The 5,175-nt window shown below is 46.8% G+C and overlaps 1 long non-coding RNA gene across 1 annotated transcript; it reads right to left on the bottom strand.

Moving 5' to 3' along the window:
- Window positions 1–1,525: 1,525 nt before the first annotated feature.
- On the bottom strand, window positions 1,526–4,481 carry LOC125548564. The gene is made up of 3 exons (XR_007301123.1): window positions 3,846–4,481; window positions 3,615–3,668; window positions 1,526–3,506 (listed from the first exon to the last, which is right to left on the bottom strand). It is a non-coding gene; the product is annotated as an uncharacterized LOC125548564 (long non-coding RNA).
- Between the last annotated feature and the right edge of the window lie 694 nt (window positions 4,482–5,175).

Genomic DNA, 5,175 nt, shown 5'->3' on the forward strand with positions numbered 1-5,175 from the left:
AGATCCTCCGGTTTTGACACCGACAATCGTGTTGGAGAAGCCTGGGTTCCATACTTGAGAAGCTTCTCCTCGGGTTGCTTGTTGGGAAAGATTCATTTTCGTCTGTCAGAAGCTTTTACTAAGGTATCTTGCTGAGAAAGACTGGGTATCCTAGGCCAGAATCTGTTCATATATTGTGCTGAAGAAAATTGAGGAACCTTGCACCATACGCTTCTTCCGATAGCATGTGGAAGAAGGCTGGGTTTCTCATATCCAAAGCTTCATACTGTGATATGCAAACTGAAAGCCATACACACACCCATAATATTCTATGGATGATTACTTGCATGAGAAGATTTGTTTGACTGTCTTCCTTGATCATAGCACCTTCTGTCTTACTTTCGCATGATAACATATTTCAAGCATCATTCATTACTGAGCCAAACATTGCATATGATCCATACCTTTGGCTGAAAATATACTGTGGGATTTGGTACCTGACTTGTGTTCATGTTGACTGAATCATTACTGCTGTGCAGATTGAGTACTGATGTAGACTCGATGCTGGTAATCAATCCAAGACACCATTGGTATTCTGAGCAGATATTAATACTATAATGCAGTTGACTGGGCAGACCATAATGTTCAGCTGAGCTTCTTCCAAATATATGTAACCCTTATTGCTTCTTCGAGTCCGGTGTCGGTTGATGAGCAACTTCCATAAGGGGAAATAAGGTAACAGGAGGGCCCAAAAAGCAAGAAGCAAAAGAAAACTCAACTAAACAAGAGCACACACAAACAATCAATTCACACACAAACAAAGTCACATATTACTGCTATTCACACAATATGCATGCTTACTGAAGCACAAAAATCTCGCGGGATCTCCGGTTCTACGATCTAGCATGTTGTGCCGGTGTGCACGAGGACGAATCAATGTGTGGAAGAATTGGTGTAATCATTGCTACACCAATTGCTGGCTTAGCCAGGTAACAACCTGGACAAGCTCGGAGGTGAGGATGTACTTGATAACTATGTAGCAGGACACGAATGTCGCGACCACATTGTTATCAAGCAGACGGAAAAGATCTGTACTCGTCCAAGAAATAGGATAGCGAGGAAAACTGAGTCTGCTGACATTGCCAGTTCTTGATAACTAAGATCATTAAGGGTTGTTAACACGACAAGATAAAAAGAACGATTCGGGATAGAATCATGTCTATCACTAAAACGATAGGTGGGGCTGAAAGAAGGATCTCGGTGTGATACCTGAGCACCATTTCTGCAAACAGTGTCGGGATCACTTGGCATCACTCTTCTGGGACAGAAATGACACCAAACACCAAAGAACAGGCAAGAAAAGAAAACTGGAGAAATGCAGGGGCTGAGCTGTAGTGGATCCGTACCGATGCCAGCTACACTGACAAGATAAACCGTTAGTAACAAGAAATAAGACTATATGCATGCTATGCAACAAACAAATGCAGCAACCAAATGCAACAAACAAGATAGACTCTAAACTACCGGTTTCGACCACTCGCGCTGACTAGGGCGTCCTATAGACAGACTTGCTCTGATACCAAGCCTGTGGCACCCCAGCTCAGAGAAACCGGAACGCCCCGTATTCCAGCCCAGAGATCGAGGAAAAGTCTTATGGAATACGACACTGCTTGACATAGAACAAATCATCTCTTATTACAAAGGATAATAAATACATGGGTATGATGTTACAAAGAATCACATCAGCATGGCGACACTACGCCTGTGATACAACACTTGCTCTATGCTAGCAGTGGAACCACTCATAGAAGTGGAATATATCTAGCAGTGAAACAACAATGAAGGTGGTGAAATCCACTTCGCAGGGACTCTGGCTATGACACGATCTAGCTCACACGCATGGAAACCTCGACAAGCAATCAATCAATCAAGGCATCACCTGCAATCTGGCATGACACGCCAGGTCAGTACATTGAATGTACTTGCAAGCTCACAACAACCAAAAGCATCAAGGCAAAACAACAACATAGCATTTGCAGATAATTAATTAACAACTACTATGATACGAAATCAACTACTAAACATGATATGAAACTACTATCATACTGATAAACCACCATCTTCGATCTCCATAACCATCTCACTCTTGGCTATCCGGCCAAGCAATATACCATCTCGATCACCTCGTGATCCACCTGATCACCTTGTGATCAAAACATCCACGTGATCACCTCGTGACCACATCACCAACTAAATGATCATCCTCGAGATCATTCCAACATCATCATCATCATCATCATCCTGCCAAACTGTTAGTGCTCACAATATATCAACATATAAATCATCTATAAGTCATTTCATCATGTGAGTGTTGATCGAACGGTGTGTCCTAGTACGAACTTGTGCCCATGACCAAGGTCGCAGCTATCAATAGATTAAACACACACACTCTATAGAGGTAGCACACTTTACTCACACCATAGAACCAATGGCATCGCACTCCCATTCGGGTGGACCAAAGGCGTTCTGACAAAACCGATCTACTGCCATGACACTCTCCCGGCCACTCCGACTAACTCCCTTCTGGGGTAAGTCAAGGGTGGCGCCGTGCCTACCAAAGGCATCAATGGCCACCGTCATGGAAAAACAATAAACGGTCCCAAACGGGGACATGAGCTCAAAACCAACCATGGGCACACACGGCTTATGTCGTCCTACCCGGCCAAGGTAGCGCCCGCGCATAACATTCCCTCGTTGGAGGCACCAGCGAGAGGCACGATAATAGACCGCATTAGGGCCTTCCCATAAAAGGCAAATGTGGTTGCACTGGAAAATCCCAGCTCGGTGGCACCTCACCAACTTAATGACAGAATTTATCCCCAAAATATAACAGTGAAATTGATACTCCTATCATCTATCAACCTGAAATCAAAGCATAACAATATCCAACAACTAATCCAAAGCATCTTATCGTCATATCGAAATACTCTGAGGATAGCATAACACTACTATCATAATGAATCCAAGAACGATAATACTACTACTCCAATAGCAAGAACAAGCTATCCAGCTAAGATCCACATGCAAGCATCATCTCCGAAATCATACTCCAAAACATAATATCAACTAGCATCATGATGAAAATAATACTAGCCACTAATAATCAAAAGGCAACATGACATGCAAAGTAATACTCCAAAGCATAATACCATCATGAAAATAATCATAATAGCCACTAAGAATCCAAAGGCAACATGTCATCCACATAAGTTGCAAAATATTAGTCCTAGAACTCCAAACAATATCATGGCTATAACAAGATCAAACAATACTCCAAGAAATGCCATGAACAAATCACAAGTAGCTAAAACAATATTTTAAACAATTTCAAATAATTTAAACCATGTCACTGCATTGTAATCATGCAAATCGAGGGTGTGGCTTGCCTGGGATGGAGGGATTCATCGGGAGGAAGTGCGAGAAGCTCGCGGAAAGAATCGCCGGAAACTGTTCTCTCTCGGAGGGGGCTGATTAAGGGCAAGGGCATAATGGTCATTTTCGAAATGTGACAACATAATGAAAATGTTACCAACAGAACGGGCTCGATGAGACAAAGAAGTGGGCTTTGGAATCACCTCGTTTGGAGTTGTGAGCAAAAATTTATGATGTGTTTTCTGCCAGGGACCTATCTGCAATGGAAGTATTTTCAAACAGGGCCTGGATAGAAAAACTAAAAGCGCATTACAAAGGAATACGTTTCCAAGAAGTGAAAACACCATTATGGCTAAAGGAACACCAAAATCCGCTTTTGGAAAATGAAGACGTAATCCAGAGGCTCACGCATCCACTTATCCACGTCAGCGTACCTGGGGGTCAACGCGTGGCAGCTGACGAGTGGGGTCATGGGGCCCATGGCCAGCTGGCGGGGGAGGCGTCATATCCTTCCTCTCGCCCGCGCCTAGCCACGGAAGAGCCGGGCCCGACGAGGCCTGCCGAAGCTACAGGGCACCTCCGGCAAGGCTCTGCCTATGGAAATGCTCAGCGTCGAGCGACGCGTCGAACGACCCATCCACGGTCGCCGGGATGGACCGAGTCGACTGAAGCTTCGACGCTGGCGGACGGGAGCTTCGGGTGTGGATAGAGTCGAGGCCATGGCTGCTCCGGAGATGAGGTGAAGGGGTGGGGTGGAGCTATGGGACCCGGGTGTTTCTCTGGTGAGGTCAGGAAGGAGGGGGAGGGCTCGGTTGTCACGAATTTAGGAGGAGGCCAGAGGCAGCCATGGCGGAAATTGGAGGGCTCGGGAGCTCTTGGAGCTCAAGGAAGGGGTCGGGAAGGCTACTGGGAGGCCTGTGAGGAGGCTGTTGAGTTCGGGGGGTCTCGGGAAGGCCTTAAATAGGTGGGCGAGGGAGGTCGGCCAAATGCCGCCGCTCGGGTCCGGCCAGCGCGTCGGCAGAGCCAGAGCTCATGGGAGGGAACGGACGAGATGGGAGAGGCCAAGGGAGTGCAGTGGAGGGTCACGGAGAAGAAACCGACGTCGGGGAGCATAAGAAACGGACAGAGCGAGGACCGGGTCAAGCGGGGCACAGTGCACCCGTGGCCGCGCGTCGGCTAGCTCTAGCGAGGAGTCTTCGGGAGGGGGTAGAGGGACGAGGGCGATGGGAGAGGCATGGGGAATCAGTTCGGCACGCCCAAATGTGCGGACACCGCAAAGAGGCCGCAGGCCGACGAGACCCGACGCGAAGAGCGCGTTTGCTGCAACCAGAGCGCGTGCACACACAAAAATCCACGTGGTCACCGCCTGGCATGGCAAGGAGGGGACACAAGAGGCTGCAATGAGATGTCTTCTGATGAGTCTCTGCATCACTAAGCCTGAGGGAGGTGATGGATCAAGAGAAAGAGCCAAGGGGAGATGCGAGGGATCACTAAAAGTTTGCTGCAACAAACTTGGCTACGCACTGGTGATCAACAGGGAATTGATTGGAGTCAATGGTGTTGTCTGGGATAATTAGCTAAGGAAGGAGTATGATCCTGGAGGTTTTTAGGATAAATGGACCAAGGATTAATATATTTGCTTTGTAACTGCAAAATTGGTCCAGAAACTTGATCAGGAAAGTGCACTCACACGGAGTATCAACTTGAGCTGAAATTTGGCAAGGCATTATTATTTGGACATGTAGAGAGGCTGTAAAAGTTTCA

The sequence above is a fragment of the Triticum urartu genome, chromosome 3, assembly GCF_003073215.2.
Source record: "Triticum urartu cultivar G1812 chromosome 3, Tu2.1, whole genome shotgun sequence".
In the NCBI taxonomy this organism is placed as follows: Eukaryota; Viridiplantae; Streptophyta; class Magnoliopsida; order Poales; family Poaceae; genus Triticum; species Triticum urartu.